Genomic DNA, 12643 nt, shown 5'->3' with positions numbered 1-12643 from the left:
CTTGTCATAGGGGAGGTTTCCCCCATGCTGCTCTCGTGGTAGTGAGTAAGTCTCACGAGATCTGGTGGTTTGTCATAGGGGAGCTTCCCCCATGCTGCTCTCGTGGTAGTGAATAAGTATCGCGAGATCTGGTAGTTTGATAAGGGGAAACCCATTTCCGTTGGCGCTCTCTCTCGCCGCTGCCATGTAAGAAGTGCCTTTTGCCTTCTGCCATGATTGTTAAGGCTTCTCCAGCCACGTGGAACTGTAAGTCCAATAAACCTCTTTCTTTTGTAAATTGCCCAGTCTCAGGTATGTCTTTATCAGTAGCATGAAAACAGACTAATACACCCTCTAATCACTCGGGGAGCATATTAATGCCCATGGGGCATTTCTGGACTTCCCTACCCTATTCTTTAGGGGGCTTTCTGATGCACCCTACACAGAGGCCCTGAGGATGGCTAGCTCAGCAATGCCCCTTGGAGACGCTGTCCTTGCCTGGCCACTGCCCCGGGCCCTCACTCCAGTTGCTTGGTATCAATGTCCAAATAAATGGATTGTTGCCAAGCCCTTCTCTTGGGCCCTTTTTGGGAAAAACCTAGGTAAGACAAGGACTAGAGTGTTACGGATTAGGATTCCAACTGCAGAGAAGAGAAGGCTCAAGCCATTGGGATAGGGGGGATGTCAGAGAGGGAGCAGCGGGCAGAAGAGAGAGGCTCTGCTCAGCCTGCTTTATCAGGCAGGAGAGGGAGGATTGCTCTGGTGCAGACAAGGCCTCTTCCAAGAGAGCCTCGGAGTGCCAGACAGATGAGTGTGGCTTCTCTACCTTGGAGACTCTAGGGACAGCCCATGCTGTGAGCTGCCTCTGGAGATTCGAATTTGATCCAAATGACTGACCCGGAAAACAGGATCTGGCCCCTCACCTGTTCCCTACTGCTTCTTAAACAAACATGAAGCACATTTCTGCTGCCTGGGGGTGCTCACTACCAGTAACGGTGAGAGGTGAAAACCAAAGGGAAACCCAAAGATTGACAGTGACTCACAGAAGTCCCGCAATCCTGGCGTGTGGAAGGCTTGGCGCCTGCCTTCCCCTAGCCCAGGCCTGCGCCCCTACCACAGTGACCTTTGCTTCTCAAGGCCTGTCTCTCCCACAGTGGTGAAAAGAAACTCCAGCGAGGCAGGAGGATGCCAGGAAAAGGTGATATCCCCAAGACAGGGAGGAAGGTGGCAAGAATAAAGGCCACCATCAGGGTGCGATCACACAGAGGCTGAGGGAGAGGAGGGCCGCTGACATGCAGTAGACTTGGCGTTTCTGTCTCTGGTGACCTTTGAGAAGGCAATTTCTGTTTTGTGGGGAGTGCGGGATCCAGATGGTGAAAAGTTGAAGGCTGAGGGGGCAAGGAGGACCACAGGGAGCACCAGCAACCCAGGCAGTGAATTAGAGGGAGCAGCAGCAAAGTAATAAGAGGGGGCAACAGAGATTGTATAGACAACAGGGACCTGGGGAGTGTGTCAGAGGGGAGATGTGGGGGAGTGATGTGTGGGAGGTGCTGGAGAGAGAGGACCTACATAAGGGGAGTCTGCTGAGTCCCAGCTGCCTCCCACAGCAGGCTCGGCAGTCCGCAGCAGAAGAGATCTGTCCTGTTCTTCATCCACAACACCCACACCCACCACCAAATACAGGGTGGTGCGCAAATACCTGCAAATGAAAATGGAAGGAAAGAAAGAGAGGGGAGGGAAGTGAGGAATAGAGAATTTGAGATATAAAAGAAGAGAAATGGAGGTTCTACTGAATAATCTCAACTTTTGCAGATGACTAGGAGAAAAATGTCATCTGCTCAAAGATGCAGCAGGTGGGGAAGTGCTGGAGGGTTCAGCAACGTGGGGAGGCTGTGGAGAACCCTGTGAGCGATATGCTAAGGAGAGCTCCCCAGTAGGGAGCTGGGGCAGATCAGAGGGCCAGGGCACTGTCAGCCACCAGCCCTGAGGACAGAGGACCTGGTCAGCACCTGCAGCTCTAGCGGCCCCGCTGTGGCATCTCAGGGTGGCTCAGCACACTGCGGCACAACGGGACCACCAGCACAATATGTGCGGCCAAGGGGGTGCTCCGCCGCCACCACTCCTCTCCAGCAGCTGGGGCCCTGGTCAACATGAGAGGAGTCTGTGCCAGCACCCAAGGGCCCAGCCTGTGAGCGGGGCTAACAGGGGCTTCTGGCAGGTGCAGCTGTACACAGAGGCCCTAGTCTCCCTACCCACACCCTGGGTCCATCTGCCTGCTTGTGTCTGTCTGATGTGCCCTTTGGTGGTGTCTGAGCTGGCAGCAGGGAGCACACTAATTGCCCTCACAGTGCACATGCATTCATTATTTCAAAATACTTGATATAAAAAAGCCCAATAAGAAATCCATTACAAGAAATTTCGACATTATTTTTGTCGGCCAAAGAAAAGGAAGAACTGTTTGAGACCTTAAATATAAATTCAACTGTCATAAATCTCTGAATGCTTGTTTAAAAAAATGGTTTCAAAACTTTTATCACCCACTTGTGTGAACAAAGTTTCTAGTCAATGGTGCCTATCAGGAAATTGGACAAATTATCACCAAGTCTGAGGCATAAATTGCATTGTAGGCATTTTTTAAGCATCAAAACGGATACATGAAAAAGGTTATGCTCAGGAAAGCCCTCAATTTTCTCATTTAAATAATTTTATAGATTTCTAGAACTCTCACACGAATTTATTTTTAATATCTTTTTTAAACTGTGTGCTTTAACATTTTTCACCAACCTTAAGTAATGTAAAAAACTGTAATGAATATTTTGACCCGGTCCCACACAGAACCCCAAGTTCCCTCCACTTCGCTCCAGTGCAACCTTCGAATATGATTTTCTGTGCATGCCATGAGATGAAAAAGCAGCAAGCTTGGGAAGCTCTGTGGAATCAGAGAGAAATGAATAAAAGATGATGTGCATGTGCAGAGCCAGGGCAGCTGCGATTCAACAGCCTTCCCAGGACAGCCTGCTTGTGAGGAGCAGCCCCCCAGGAGGGAGCAGCACTGTGGGAAAAGCGGGGCTGCAGGGGCACGACCCTGAAGTGCAGTCATGGGCAGTGTAAGCCAGCAGGCCTGGGTGGGGACAGAGGCATGTAGGGTTTGTTGGCCTTGCCTGGGAGCCTGGATTGGGGGTTCAAATGCAATCCAGGTGAACACTGCAGAGCCAGTTGCGTGCACCTATCTGCTCTCCCCCCTTGGGACAATGCTCCCAGGCTTTTGCAGACACCCCTCCCTGAGAGATGACGATGTGTCCCTCCCATATGCAGGATTTCTATTTTAGAAGTGCTCCCTGTCACTCACGTTTCAGTCACCTGAAATGTCTCTGCATTCCCTTTTCCAACAGTGACCTCTGTGTGTACACATCAGCCTTATAAAGCACCCATCCACAGATGCCAAGTGTAAACCCGGAAATCACAGGTTGTGGGGGCTGCCCCCACACAATGGGAAATGCTCCGGTCAGAGACTTGGGCTCCATCTTGTTTGGGCCACTGTCCAGCCAGGGGAACCCTGGCCACCCAATATTTATTTTCTGGCCTCAGACTCCTCATTTGTAAAACAAAAGGGTTTTACTAGATGATCTTTAAGGCTCCTTGTAGACTTGATATTTTCATTTTCTGAGGTAATCAACATCCAAAATATTTAACTTAAATTCTAGTTCATATCACTGGATCAAATCATTAGAATGCTATCCCCTTGAGAACAGAAACTGTAATTGCATTGTTCAAGGCTGTGTCCCTGGTGTTAAGAACACATCCTGGAGTGTAGTGGGGGCTAAGTAAATATTGGAAGGAAGGAAGGATGGATGGATGGATGGATGGATGGATGGATGGATGGATGGATGGATGGATAGATAGATCCATCCATCTATCAGTCCATACATGATAGATGCTTGGGGGCGAAGGGCACCCCCCCACCCTGATGTGATTATTACCCATTGTATGCCAGTATCAAAATACCCCACACATCCCGTAAATATCTATACCTACTATGTACCCACAAAAATTAAATATTAAAAAGAAATGGCAGCTCCTTCCCATCCCCCATGCCCTGGCATTTCCTGCCCTCTGGTTCTATTGTCCTTTCCTGATCACCACCCAGGATCCTGTGTCTCTTCCTTTTGTATTTGTTTACTGCACATCTCCTCTCACCAAAATCTAAGCTCTATGAGAGAGCTCTGGTCTGTCTTGGTCTAACTGTAACTGCACTGCCCACAATGGTCCCTAAAACCAAAGGGGCACTCAGGCACATCTGAGAACGTCCATCATTTATTTGAAATCATTGTTAAGCGCCTACTCTCAGGGCCGCTGCACCCCCACCTGCAGGAGCTCAGCACAGTCCTGGCGAGCGGCAGGGGCCCTGGACCCTGCGCTGGGGCAGGAAACACAAGAATCAAGCAGTCTCTGCCCTTGAGGACGGGACATCCTGTGGGGAGGTGGACACTACAGCACATGAAGGCAGCACGGTGGGGTGGGCACCAGTCCACACAGCGCAAGCTACCATGAGACACGCCTCCCGGTCACCGCGTGTTAGGTGACATTGCAGGCGCCATGAACGTCCCCAGCCTTGACAGCCACATGCAGTCAGCAGAGGCTGCCTCCGGAAGGCGCAGAAGGCAGGCGTGTGATGATTCAGAGCGTTTTCCAAGAGCAGTGGCAGAAAAGCAGCCCAATGTTGCCACCACCTGTCACAGCCTGGGTCGGCCCATCCAAGGCAGCCAGTCACACACCACCCATCAGCAGGGAGTTGGGTCCCACGTCCCCCTCCCTACTCCCCAAAAGACAACCAGAGCCAAAACTGGCGGCGGCTGCCACCTCTGCACTGCATCACTGGACAGACCCAACTGCATGGGAAGAGGGGTACTTGTCACCTTTTGTGAGGGTGTCTCTCAGCTTGGCTTCAAAACTCACGTTCCCACCTCTTATCTCCTGGAGACACAGTACACAGCTAACATGAAAGCAATTAATTGAGGCCTTTTACCAGACCAATGTGTGTTTCACTCCATGTAGTACCAAGTTAATTATTTAATAGCACAGAAATGCCAGGAGCCTGTGTGGGCTGAGGCTGCCGTGAGCAGCAGAGAGAGCCTCTTCTCCACTCCTCTTCATTGGTAAGGAGGCCACAGATCGCACTGCCCAGGGGCCGAGTCCACACCTGGAAGGGCCCATGCCTTCTGCAGTCGGCACCTCCCCCCAGGCAGCCAAGCAGGCTGGACTGTGGACTCTGCCCAAGGTAACTGCTCATTTGTTTTTCCCTCTGTATGGACGAGGAACCGAGCTCTTCATGATTCAGGAGGGCAAAAGGGGCAAGAGCCCCGCTGGACTCTAGGCCTCCCACCACGAGTGGGTTGCCTTCAAGAGGACTCATGGGAGAACAAAGGCAGGGCCGGTGCCAGGCTTGTGGTCAGTGCGCCAAGTGGATGAGCATCCCTTCAGTCCCAACGGCCAACCAGGCAGCTAGCACAGGCCCCAGGAGTAAACTCGCAACAATTAGACCGCATTCCCAGAGCACTGCAGGGCCAAGAAGAAATTTAAATCAAGTCTGTACGCTCAGAGATTACAAACTAGTTGGGAAAACACGTCTTATGCACGTGAGTGTATACACAACCACAGAAGCCAAACACAGAACACCGAGTACACGGCCCAACAGGTCAGTCCTGGGAGACCAGAAGACGCCGAGCTGACAACACACTGAGGCAGGCAGGGAAGGCTTCCCTGGGAAATGGAGATGAGGTCGGGCATTCATACAGCCAGTAAGTGTTGAAGCTAGGTTTTGAACTCAGGGAGTCCAGCTCCACAAAGCTCACCAAATTGTGTTTATTCATCACTGCCTCTATGTCTTTACAAGTGCTGTCTTTTTAATTATTACTATATGTCACTGTGACATCAATGGGGCTTTCACAGAAAACAACCACCTGTAACACAGCGCCCGTGAATCAAACCTGTTGGTCCTGCTTCCTGTTCCCCTCTCGTCCAGTCTCTGCCTTAGCACGACTGCTCCTATGATGTTTGGCCCACAGCTGCTGCTGAAGCCCGACCAGCCTGCCCATGCCAGCCCCTGCCAAGGACTCCAGGCCCCCTCGCACCCAGCGACTGGAAAGGTAATGCCCAACGGCCCAACATCTTTAAGGCTGTGATCTGTCACCTGGCAGAGCAGTGCTGATGGTGCCCAGAGAGACTGTTCAGTTACGCCTCTGGAGTGGGAGGTGCAGGAGGTGGCCATGGACTTTGTGCGGAACCAGGAGAAGCAGCCCTGGCTGCGAGATCAGGCCTGGCGAGGACAGCTCCTGCAGTGCCAGCTCTGCACCATCTCCAAGTGCTGCTGCCTCTGGCATAGGAGGTGTTATCATGGACACCATAAATGTGGGACTTTCAGGGCTGGTGACAGTTTTGATGGGCTGCACTAAAAAATCTGTAAAGATGGTTAAGATTTAGCATGACTGACTGCCTAAATGCTTCCTTTTATGTGTCTATAAAAGTGATATTATCAAAGCGGAGCTCTGGGACGATTAATCTGGTTGCAGTTCTCAAGGAGTCCAGGCATATTATTGCCAGGCCTGGAGGTGTGACCGGGGGGCCTGGGTCAGCGTGGCCATGGCCCTGGCAGGGGCAGCAGGGGAGGAGGGTGAGCTAAAGACGCTGGGTTTCATTTTGAATATGTTGAGTTGGAGGAAGAGGTCAGCCTGGAACTTAGGAGCGATGGAAGAGCCAGCATTCTTGCCTTAGCTTGGGGGTGGGGTTCACCTTGCTGACTGTAGTTTTTCGAGGCCCGAGGCTTTGCGCTGTGGAAAGAAGTCTGAAATTTCAGGGACAGGGACAAGTGTTGCATGGGAACCTCCATGGAAAAGACAAGGGTGGTAAGGAGAGGTCTTTAGGGCTGCCACCTCCCGACCCCCACTGAAGACAGAAAGGAAAAGGGGCCAGAGGGAGATTTGTCAGGGCAGTAACGGGCAAACTGAGAATTGCCGTCCTCTGCAAGCTACAGCCACCCTGGATTTTTCACACATGGACGGAGCCGCCCCCTCCCACCCAGCACTTCGGGCCAGCACTGCAGGACCCTGGCCTACAAAGGCAATGGGCCTGTGGCTGGCATCACCCTCCCTCTGGGGCAGCCGCGCAGGCACCCACAGGCCCTTGTGACTTTGGTCTTTTGAGAACTATGACAGTTCTGCCTGTGAGGCATGTTTTTTCTCTGTTTCTTTCTCATCCACCATCACCAAACCCCGAGGAAGGCTGGGCTCGGCCTGTTGTGGGCATGGGAGGGCCCCTCTGCCTGAAAGCCATGCGAGGTGAAGTCCAAGGATGGTCACTGAGGCCTCAAAGGTCTCCTCACCGTGTCACTGAGTCAGATCTTGAGTTCATCCAGGCTTGTGGGGACCCAGAGGACAGAAGGTCATGGCTGTTACCACCCATCTAGAAATTGAGTCTCTTTCCACGTGTCCTTGGCCTGGGATTACAAGCTGTCTGATCTGTTGACTGGAGGCTTGAGACAGAACACAGACACAATCCCATCAGGAATTTTCCAGAAGCCTCTGAGATGCCCCCTCCACCCACAATCCCTGAAATAGACAGCTCCATCCGCGAGCAGACCTCTGGGGTCACAGACCATTTATAAAGGAGTGTGGCGCTCACTAATGTGGCTTTGGAACTACAGCAAAGCGCAGCAAAAGCCTTGGGAAAAGTTCAGAGTGAGATTAGATCGAGGCTTTCTTGTCTGGGCGAGGCGAGGAGGCTGCCATCACCTGGCTGGCAGGGAGACCTTAACCCCGTGGACTTCAGAGTCTGGCCCCTTGGCCCAGTGCACCCTGGGAAGTCCCCTGACTGCTGCGCTGAGGAGTAACGGTGATGAGGGACGCGTCCTCCCCCAGGGCCTCCGCACTCCATTTGCCTCGCAACCCAGGGCCCAGCACAGTCGGGATCACCAAGATTAGAGCTGTTTCCTCCTCTCAGAACCACAGAGGGGGCCCTGAAAATGCAAGATGGGAATGCCACTCCAAATGCCACGTGGCTTCCCTGGGACCCACTAACTGGGCAGCAGGGATCTCAGTGTTCTGGGAGGAGTTGGTGGTCCTGACGCTATGCACCCCTTTGGGCAGAATGACCCGCAGGGGACAGAGGCAGCGAGGGGCATCACTCAGATTACCTGGTGGACCCTCACACACCACTCTCATTAAATAGGTAAGAGAATAAAAGCTCAGAAAGGTTCGGTGAGCTGTCAAGACACATGAGGCAAGCCCGTGTTCTAGCCCACATCTATGTGAAGTTGAAGCATTTGAAGGAAGGGCATGGCCCAGGAATAGAGAATGTAGCTAGCCAAAGGAATCCAGAAGAGTTAGGCTTCAGAATTCCTCCCACTCAAGGACAGCCAGGTCCCAATGAGGGCGAAGAAAGGCCAGCTCCCTGCACCATGAGCCTGGCTGAGGAGCCAGCCTGGCATCCTGGGAAGGAAGGGATCTGTGCTCCATTTGGGCACCCAGAATCATGCCTGATCCCAGACGGACTTTATGTCATCAGCTTTTCAGCTTCACTCTCCAGGATGGTGGATTTGATAGAAGAAGGAATTGTCTGGGTTGTATGTCCAATATGCAATTGTGTTGTATACGGGACAATCCTAGTTCTCGCTCCTCTGCCCCATCCCAGCTGCTTCCCTATGAAATCAGCAGCGGTTCCCCTGACCCGCCCTCGCCTGCTCTCTCCCATCACCCAGGCACTGCCATCTCCCACTCCGTCTCCTCATCCCTTTACCCTGAGCCCCTTTCTGGTGGCCCCCAGATATATCCCCAGGGTTTTTTTATTTTGTTTTTTGCTGTTGTTGTTGTTGTTTTTGAGACAGAGTCTTGCTCTGTCGCCTGGGCTGGAGTGCAATGGTGCGATCTCAGCTCACTGCAACCTCCACCTCCTCGGTTCAAGTGAGTCTCCTGCCTCAGCCTCCCAAGTAGCTGGGATTACAGGCACCCACCACCGTGCCAGGCTAATTTTTGTATTTTTAGTAGAGATGGGGCTTTGCCATGTTGGCCAGGCTGGTTTCAAACTCCTGACCTCAGGTGATACACCCACCTCGGCCTCCCAAAGGGCTGGGATTACAGGTATGAGCCACGGTGCCTGCCCCCCGCCCCCAACCACCAGGATTTTTTAACATCACAATGGCATGACCCAAACCCTTCCCAGGAGCAGAATGGGCTGAGACCACCAGCCAGGTCCCACCCAGGGACCACCCTGGGAACCCTGGGCACCTGTACCCACCTCACGCACTGCCTCTGACCAGGCACAAGAGCCAAGCCCCATGCACTGAGGATGGAAGAGAAAGCCTGGGAGACGTTCTCTCAGCAGGATCGCTGTCTTAGAGGCTGGACCTCTCCGTGGCTATGATGCCCCAGCAACTTTTATAAAAAGTTATCTCAGAGCCGTGCTGCTCTCAGAGTTGCTGGGATCAAAAGAACAGCTTTACTCAAGGGGAAAAGACAAGGGACCAAAATTGTCAGGATATATACAGCCAGTTGGACAGTGCGGCTCTGCTAAACTGGATATTTGGGTTTTGTTTTGTTGTGCCTTTTTTCTCCTTGCTGAGATGCTTGGAGGAGGTACTGTGGGGTGCAGACCGTGCCACTCTGCAGGAGGAGGGAAGCAGGGGCTGTTGCTTCCTGCTAGAGACTCGGCAGAAACCACCTAGGTTGATACTAGGCCCTGAGCTCAGACTCCTGTCTTAGCAGGTAAGTCGGATGGGAAAATAGGCATTCTCCGTTAGTAACGGGCTCTCCACCCTCTAGGACTATTCAGGTATTTGACTGCTGCTCCAGTATGTCTCTACGGGCCACAGGTACATGTGCCATCCAGGTGCACAGACTGCAGGAAGACTCAGGCGTCTGTCCCTGCCACCTGCGGCTGCCACACAGAGTGATGTCCTGGGTGGGAGTCATGCCTCCTGTGAGGCGTGTCATGAACGCGCCCGCCTGGGGACCGAGTCTTCACAAAAGTCAGGGGCCCTGCCCCCAGATGCAGACAAGGGTCTTCTCTGGACAGACACGGCCTCAGAAGGAAGTTCTCCTTCTGGGGTAAGGGTAAGAGGGTAAGAGGGAAATGGACCAAGCCCCTGCTTCTTTGTGACAGATTCCTTGCAGGGATGGCAGTATTGAACAATAATGTTAATAATAAAGTTATCATTACATATATCACAATTAATAAAGCAATTTATATTTATTAGGCACCTGCTATGTGCACAGTACTCTGTATGCAATATGAAAAGAAAGCATAACCTGGCCAACCTGTAATCTATAACACATTAAAGCCATTCTCAAAATGCCCTCAATTCATTCCTTATTCACTCATTGACTCCACATTTGATGGCCTCACCTATTTGACCCCAACACTGAGCTAGACACCTCCAGAGATGCTAAGACAAGGCAGATAGATTTTCTAGCGTTATAGGGAATACATTCTGGTTGATTGACTCAAATTATGATGCACAAAAAGCCATTGTGGGTGCCCAGGGAAGGGTGTGACTACTGAGCTGCGCCTGGGAGTGTTCAGTAGGAGTTGGACAGCTGGAAAGGGGAGAGAGAGTGTTCTACAGAAAGAGGACAGTATTATCATCACATTGGCAGGGGCATTGCAAATACAGTAACAAATAACTGGCCATAAAGGACAAAATGTGATAAATGTCAAATGAATGTTTCAGTTGGTAAATGCCAGAAAATTTGGAGAACACCTGTTTGAATTGGGGTGATCAGGAAAGACTACCCGAAGAAGGAGAGGTCATAAGGAGTAACCTGTGGAAAGCGGAGCATATTCCAGAAGAGGACAAGGTCAACGAGAGCCAAATTTTAGGACACCTGGGACTGTGACCACAGAGTTAGGCGTTTATTCTTGGATTAAATCTGTCACTTCCATCACAGTCCTTAGCAACAGGATCATGATTTCCTGCTTATGTGAGGGCTGTGTTTGTTTTGACAATTGCATCCTCTATGCCTGCCCTAGTTCTTGGTGCATATTAAGTATTCAATAAACATTGGTTGGATGGATGAAGGGAGAGATGGATGGATAGATGTCATTCTTTATGGACATCACTTTTAATGGTCCCATAGTATGTTATTAGAAGGATATAACATGATGGAACATACTGAACAATAATACCATTGTTCAACCATAATTTTTGGACAATTCTTGTTTGTTAATTCATTTGCTGTTTGTATTTCCCACTAAACGATGAATTCCACGAAGAGCAGGAACCACATACATTTTATTCACCAATGTGTCCCCAACATCTAATGCAGTGTTTAGAACATAACAGATCTTGGTATTTATTGAATAAATGATTTAAAGAAGGCATGAACATTTGGATTGTTTTCAACAAATGGCCATTATAAATAACACTGTGATAAATATTCTTGTGGATGAATCTCAAAACGAAAGGAGAATTATTTAATCAAATTGAACATACATAAAATAAAAGCTTCAACATGTGTATTCATAACGTTTCAGTTAAAGGCAGTGATTTATTCTTCCATCAGCAATTGCCATTTGAGAAGACTACTGGTAGTCCTCAACACTTTGAAACCAATTAAAAGTACATCTTTTAAATTTTTGCTAATATTATATGTAAAAATAGTTTCTCATTTTTAACACATTTGCTTCTGGAGAGAATTAACATTTTTACTATGTTTCTTAGTCCTTGGCATTTCAAATTGTATATATATAATCTTCTGTCCATTTTGCTATTGAGGTCTGTCCTAGTCCATTTTTGTTGCTATAAAGGAATACCTGAGACTGGGTAACTTGAAAATACAATAGGCTTATTTGGCTTAGGATTCTGCTGGCTGGAAGATCGGGCATCTGGAGAGGGCCTCAGGCTGCTTCCACTCATGGCAGAGGTGAAGGGGAACTGGAGTGCAGGGATCACACGGAGAGAGAGAAGGCAAAAGAGACAGGAAATGTACCAGGCTCTTCTTAACAACTAGCTCTGCTAGGAACTAACAGAGGGATGACTCACTTGACCCAGGGAGAGCTATAATCTATTTATGAGGAATCTGCCCCCCTGACTCAAACACCTTTCACTGGGCCCCACCTCCCAAGACCACCACAGTACAGATTAAATTTCACCATGAGATTTGGAGCAGTCAAACACCCAAACTATAGCAGGCCCTTAATGTTTTTCTTATGAATATAGGTAAGAACCCTTCACATAATTTATTATTTGTCTTTGATAGTTGTAACCTTTGCCTTTTCATTGTAGGATCCTTTTGATGTACTGACATTTTAAAAAAATATATAGCCAAATCTGTTGTAAATAAACATCCAGAAGCCATAAGGAACTTAAACAAATTAACAAGCAAAAAACAAGCAACCCCATTAAAAAATGGGCAAAGGACATGAACAGACACTTCTCAAAAGAAGCCATACACACAGCCAGCAAGCACATGAAAATATGCTAAAAATATGCTCACCATCACTAATTCCATCACGTTCATGCCTAGAATGTCCTTTACACCTAGAGGCAAGCATTGACTTAAATTTTCACTTCTAATTTTAATATGTTTTTTCTCTCCTATGTCCCTTTTGCTTTGTGGTATGAATTGGGTCCTAAAATTTTCTATGTGCAAAGAAAAAGACATTTTTCCCTGTG

General features: G+C 49.7%; 2 long non-coding RNA genes across 2 annotated transcripts; one reads left to right on the top strand and one right to left on the bottom strand.

Annotated features, from left to right (window-relative positions):
- Nucleotides 1-5084: 5084 nt before the first annotated feature.
- On the bottom strand, nt 5085-9210 carry LOC129048846 (uncharacterized). Its single transcript, XR_008511533.1, has 3 exons — nt 8526-9210; nt 7358-7507; nt 5085-6806 (listed from the first exon to the last, which is right to left on the bottom strand). It is a non-coding gene; the product is annotated as an uncharacterized LOC129048846 (long non-coding RNA).
- On the top strand, nt 9197-11050 carry LOC129048845 (uncharacterized). The gene is made up of 2 exons (XR_008511532.1): nt 9197-9734; nt 10700-11050. It is a non-coding gene; the product is annotated as an uncharacterized LOC129048845 (long non-coding RNA).
- The last annotated feature ends 1593 nt before the right edge of the window (nt 11051-12643 follow it).

This window comes from Pongo abelii, chromosome 9 (assembly GCF_028885655.2).
Source record: "Pongo abelii isolate AG06213 chromosome 9, NHGRI_mPonAbe1-v2.0_pri, whole genome shotgun sequence".
Classification (NCBI taxonomy): Eukaryota; Metazoa; Chordata; class Mammalia; order Primates; family Hominidae; genus Pongo; species Pongo abelii.
Note: the sequence above shows the minus strand (reverse complement) of the source record. Positions and strands in the feature narration are given on the sequence as shown.